At 34.7% G+C, this 6,407-nt stretch overlaps 1 long non-coding RNA gene across 1 annotated transcript; it reads right to left on the bottom strand.

Annotated features, from left to right (window-relative positions):
• Positions 1 to 204: 204 nt before the first annotated feature.
• LOC105440007 lies at positions 205 to 6,015 on the bottom strand. The gene is made up of 3 exons (XR_004063853.1): positions 5,946 to 6,015; positions 2,491 to 2,545; positions 205 to 280 (listed from the first exon to the last, which is right to left on the bottom strand). It is a non-coding gene; the product is annotated as an uncharacterized LOC105440007 (long non-coding RNA).
• Positions 6,016 to 6,407: the final 392 nt, after the last annotated feature.

Genomic DNA, 6,407 nt, shown 5'->3' with positions numbered 1-6,407 from the left:
GTGGTGGTAACGATAGCATTATGATGATGGAGATAATCTGAAACGATCTGTGGTGTCAGTCATATTTAAAAGGAACGGCAGCCATCATGGCCGTCTTCTAACATATATAGCTGCCTACCTGGTTCTGTGCAAACTTGATGGTAGACGGTCCTGTTATTTGAAAGGCTGAACAGAGTCTTTAGTTCGTTCGGAGCCCCTTTCAGTACGTACTCTATCACATCGCCTTCCACAGAGGTCCGGGTTGGGCATTTTATGTTTGTCAGGCAAGGCTGCTGAACGTCTGTAACGCGTGTTATTAAAACATCGATACAACTCTCATATTAACAAAAAATAAATATTTAAATATTATGATAATAATCAAAGGTCGTGGGTTCGATCCGTGGCATGGCACTTACGTCATTTAATAAGCAAACATTTCATCTACATTGCCTCTCTCCATCATGATGTGGAATGGGTACCCGATAGGATGCGAAATGCATCGTAGTTTGCTGAGCATTGTGAGGGTCTGTAAAATGGCGGCTGGCTGGCGTAAAACCTCCCCAGGGAGTGTGAAATGTGCATACATTGTGAGCGGGCAAGTCTGAATATGATGATCGGCTGTATAATATTTCTGTAATTTAGCGCTAAGAGAAATCTAAACTCAGACTTTTATCATGATATTAGTAGTCACGTCGGTAGTAATAATAATTTCTATTCATTTTTTTTTATTGCACTACATAGCAAGCCTATGCCTGAGACAAACCATAACAAATTATTCGTTTTCAAATGATATTAAATTTGATAGTTTTAAACCTGCAGCTTGGGAAATTTATGAACAAAATATTCATCAGCATGATCGTATGAATTAATGATTAGTTTTTTTCGGCCCTTGTACAATTTGCGATATAATGATATTAAATGCCCACTTGCAGGCCAATTAATCAATCACGTTAAGTGACGTAGAATTGTATGCATCATTCTTTTTGAGGTTAGGTCCAGGGTTGAGGTCAGGAAATAGGTTAGCGTATAAAATTACTACAGAGCAAAATTGTCTCGGGAGTAACATTTACTTATTACCACTCCAAGCTTCAATTTACGTGAGGACATTTTCATCATTATCATCATCATGGTCATGATACGAGAAGAGGTATATCCTGTAATCCTCGGTCACTTCTTCAGGGTTGGTTATGTTCTATACCGTGTGAGTAAAAAAAAAGTTTACACCTAGAAAATTGCTAATTATTTTAAAAATCATATATGAACAGTAAAGTATTATGCATCTTATGAAAGAGTGTTTTATCCCAAATCGTTTGGTATCATTTTTGTGTGGTATGTGTTTACGCTTGAATGAACATGAGGCATTGTTTACGATAGTGCAAAAATCGACTTGCGCCAAAGTGATGCCTACAGCATGTATTATGTTGGGATTAGCGGAGTGAGAGAATGAATTGAATGTATCAAAGGAAATGCATTGGATATGCTTTTTGCAGGACCAAATTTACACACACACACACGCGCACAAATGTACGTTGATATTTGATATTCGATATTTGATATGTGTGGTATGATTAATTTTGTTAGGGATGTTATTTGGATCTGCAAAGACCGAATTAATACCCAAATCCCAATTGTTTTATTCAAACATTACAAAAGCAACTTTGGCGCAAATCGATTTTTTGCACTCTCGCAAACAATGCCTCGTGTTCATCCAAGCGTGAACACATACCACACAAAAAGATACAAAATGATTTGGGATAAAACACTCTTTCATAAGATGTATAATTATTTACTGTTCATAGAGGATTTTTGAAATAATTAGCAATTTTATAGGTGCAAACTTTTTTTTGACTCACACTGTATACACGCACTATATGATTTGAATTATTGTCTTCAAACATAAATTAGCACCAGAGGTAATCATCAAACCGATCATCGCTCCAAAATCCGAGACTGTTTATTATTTTCAATAATTTCAATGTCAACAAAGGTTTCCTATGGTGATGATATTCTTTTATTGTATTACTAGCATAGAGCGAAACGGATTGTCCTTCCGGACCCGTGATCATGTCATAATCTCATTAATTTATTTTTTTAATCATAAAAGATACTAAAGGCTATGTGAATTTAATCACCAAACAACATCCATTCTCCCCTCTCTCTTTCTCTCTCACTCTCTCTCTCTCCCTTTCTCTCTCTCTCTCCCTCTCTCTCTCTCCCTTTCTCTCTCTCTCTCTCTCTCTCTCTATCTCTCTCTCTGGAAAACGGGGTGGGGTTAAGGAGTTACATCCGTGATACTGGTGTGGTGTATTTCTCTAGCGCGCTCTCTCTCTCTCTCTCTCCCCCTCTTTCTCCCTCTATATCTCTCCCACTTTCAATCTCTCTCACACACACTCTCTCTCTCTTTCTCTCTCGCACTAAGACTTTCTCTCTCTCCCTGCCTCTCTCTCTTTCTCTCATTTCTCACCCCTTTCCCCTCACTACTCATTGCTCTTGTAAAAAAAAAACACTTACCTCTATTGGCTCCCTGTACTGAACCGTACAGAAGAAAGGAAAGGCACAACCAGATCTTGTATTAAAGAGAGAAAATATTCACAAAAATCAAGTTAAGGGGCTATTGGTGGGATTAAAGTACTTTTAAAATAATCAATTAAGTACATTTCAAAATGAATGAAAACAAGGGGGATACGCCCTTAAGACTTTGTGGGAATAATGTATGGGCTAATACTGCGAACGTAAAATGTATACAGGTAGATGTGAAGTCAGAATTTCAAGTCGTCATTTATTAAACTGTGTGCTCATACAGTAAAGAGACCCATTCAATGAATTGTTCCAAAATTGAACAAACCCATTGTTCGTTTCATGAAATCCATGGTAACCACATCGAAAGCTGGCATGAAGTCTACCAAATAAATCATTTGTATTTTCAGGCTCAAAACTTTGGAACTCTCTTTCAGATCCAGTTAGAAATAAACCTACATATTATAGTTTTAGTAGAGTGTTCAAAAAGAATTTAATACAAGAATATATGTCTCCTACGGGTTAAACTTCTCACCTCTCCCCTGTTTCACACACTCTCTCTATTTCTCTCTCTCTCCCTCTCTCTCTCTTCTTCTAACTTCTGTTGTGTGCAGCTTTGTTTTTTTGTCTTGTTTTGTCCTTTCATGTTTTGTGATGTCTTGTCTTATCTTATTATGTCAGTTTCCTGTCCTCCGTGTCCCGTTTTGTCATTTTTTTGGTTGTATTTTTTTGATTATTTAGATAATTTAAAATGGTTTATGAAATATGTTATTATATTAAATCTATTTTACTGTGATTATTAAGACACTTAAAATGATTATGAAAATAATGTTCATATTATATTTATTCTTGGGAACCTACAAAAACAAGCTATGCTTTCCAGTAGGTTTCTGTTTCATTTCATGATTTTTTTATCCTACTTTGTCAACTATGTTCTTTTAATATTGTGCAAACAATTGTTATATGAAATGAAAAATTAGAAACAAGCAATCAATCAATCAATCAATCATAAAAGCTCCCTGAAAATGTTTCAATTTTATTTAATTTATCATAAAGTAACCTTATATTAAAACCACTTAATCTTTTTTTGTAAATATCCAACCTGGTTATCATTCACAATATTTGATATGAACTTTTAAGACTGCAGCAGCTATTTTGTAGTCGCAGTTTAACAGTGTCACTGGCCGCCATTTATTTAAAATCTTAGGACAACCTTTTTTAAACAACAAAGTTATCAGCACTTTTATTTGCGAAACAGATAATTGCATTACATAATTATGAATTATTTAGGGTATCGACTAAAATCTGAACTATTTCGTTCCAAAAAGTTTTATAGAATTCGATTTTGGCCTCCATCTATAACACTTAACAGGTGATTTATTGTTTTTCAAACTAAAAACTACTTTTTAAAATTTCCTGTTTGTCATTAATCCTTCACAACTCTCTTTATCTTTATCTTTAAGTTTAGGACATTCATCATAACACAATATATCTATTGACCACTCTTACTATTTCTTGTTGATTTCTTATCAACCTATTTTTACCGTCCTGTGACTTCTATTCTGTTATGACATTTGTTCTTACCATGCATGTCGTTTTCCTAGTGACATGAAATATATTGTGTTCTTTTCACCTTCGTCCATCCCTCTAACTCGATTTCTTATACCAGCTCCTTTTCATAATTTTTGTTTTTGTTTTTATATTTGTTCTTTAACTAACTCATATACCTCTAAAGTTTTTGGATCTCCTTCTACTAATTTCACACTTCAGAAAAAACAAATCTTCATCGCTTACATATTTTTAAATAATATTCTAAATTCCATCTTGGAATGACTCATCCTCTAAAAGAGAAACATTCAGTTTCCAATAACTAGGACCTTTTTAATACACCTTTCCCCCATTCTTAATTTCAGCAAAATGGCATTGTGGTCACTTCTTAAAATTGGGCGTATGTCAGAAGACGCCACCAGTGGTAAAGATTCATCTCTGATAAACCCATAGTCTCACCTTGTAGCTATCTTTAAAGCAATATTTCTTCAAGTAAATTGTTGCAAATAGTTATGATGTTTCCTCCACACATCTGCTAACTTCAGATTTCCGAATAGATTGTTAAAAGTGGTCGGTTTCTCGTTTGTCATTTGTCGGATTCATTATACAATTCATGACTCCTCCTATCATTAAAGCCCAAGTCCACTCCAAAATAACTTACTTTCAATAGAACCAGATAAAACAGACAAACCAATCAAAAAATGTTTGAGCAAAATCGGGTAACTAATAAGAAAGTTATACATTTTTAATGACATGAAAAACTTTGAAAATCACTACACAAATTGGCAACTCACTCATGAGTCTGTGACGTATGGTCCTCACTATCCACTAATTATTTTCTTTATATTGATAATATAAATGTCCTTTTTTCACCCTAAGAATCTTATTTCTTCACACCAGCATCCAAGTTAGATTGTTAGTAATATGTTTTTGTGTGGATGCACAAATAAAGAGTAATTTTTGTCCAGTTAAATTTTGAAAAACTGAATCTTGATAAACTATTTATATAAAAATCATTAATTATGAAATACAATATTCAGAAAATAGTATCAATTCTTAGAAATTCATAACATTTTTTGCGAAATGTCATGCACGCAATATGATACAAATCATATAACCTGGGCAAAGGCATGTGGGAATCAAGTTTTGGGGTTCAAAAGGGAAATTAATGGGATTAAACTATATAAAGCAATTGATAAGTTGTGAGGACATGACGTCACAAACTGATTCTTATTGTTCTATGTTTGTACATACTTTTTCAAAAATTCATAACTTTCTTATGATTTATCCGATTTTGCTCAAACTTTTTTTGATTGGTTTGTCTGATTATTCTGCTTTTATTGAAAGTAAGTTTTTTTTTGGAGTGGACTTGCCCTTTAAGTGCCTTTCACTATTTTCCATTACTTTTTCAATACAAGTGTGAATTTTTATAAAAGGAGTCTTTGCACCTTCTTTCGGTTGGTGCATATATATTTTAAAAACAAAATTACAATTCCTATGGTGCCGTTTAATCAACAATATTCGACCATCATCATCGGCAAAAACATACGTTACATCTCCATTCACTCTAAACAAAAAGATAGTATCTCTTCGCCCTAAATATATAACATTTTCAAGGTCTCTGGACCAACGAGTCTTTTGGACAAAAAAGACCATCACCTTTTTGGTGTTTAAACAGACCAGAAAAGCTTGACTGTGTTTTTTATTGTTGCGCACACCACAGTAAATGACATGTGTTAGACATCAATCAATTGGGGGGAAAAAGAAACACAAATAATCTCTTTAACAAAATCACTCTTTTTCAGTTCCATCACATTCATTGACAAAATAATTTCTTTTTTTGGTATGTTCGATGGATATATACATCACGATCATAGTCATAATCAGAATAAAAGACTTACCAGCACTGCTCTTTCGCCAGTCGCCATCCTGTTAGTAACGCTTCCCAAATACAGTAACCTTCATCCAATGCTTGGCTAGCTCTTCAGGTAGGGACCAAACCGTCAAGACTGATCGAGTGAGGTTTTTGTTTTCAATTTCAATTAATAGGGATTTTTAGATTTGCGCGTTGATATAATGGACTGCTACGTGTGACGTCCTCAAAGCCAGTGCTTTAGAGGTGTGACGTCGTCAATGCCAGTGCCTTAACAGGACGTCACACGTAGCAGTCCACAATGTCGACGAGGAAATCTAAAAGTCCCTAAATAATCTTAGTCTATTACGTCCCCCGTCAAATTATATTGGTCAAGGTTCGTAAAAACGCGTCGTGTGACGCACATAAACCTAGGTTTGTCGACAAACCTCGTTTGTGAATTCGGGCCTTTATGTGGTGGAAGAAAGTAAGAGAAGGAGAGGAGAGGATG

The sequence above is a fragment of the Strongylocentrotus purpuratus genome, unplaced genomic scaffold (genome assembly GCF_000002235.5).
Source record: "Strongylocentrotus purpuratus isolate Spur 01 unplaced genomic scaffold, Spur_5.0 spur5_scaffold_13, whole genome shotgun sequence".
NCBI classification, from domain to species: Eukaryota; Metazoa; Echinodermata; class Echinoidea; order Camarodonta; family Strongylocentrotidae; genus Strongylocentrotus; species Strongylocentrotus purpuratus.
Note: the sequence above shows the minus strand (reverse complement) of the source record. Positions and strands in the feature narration are given on the sequence as shown.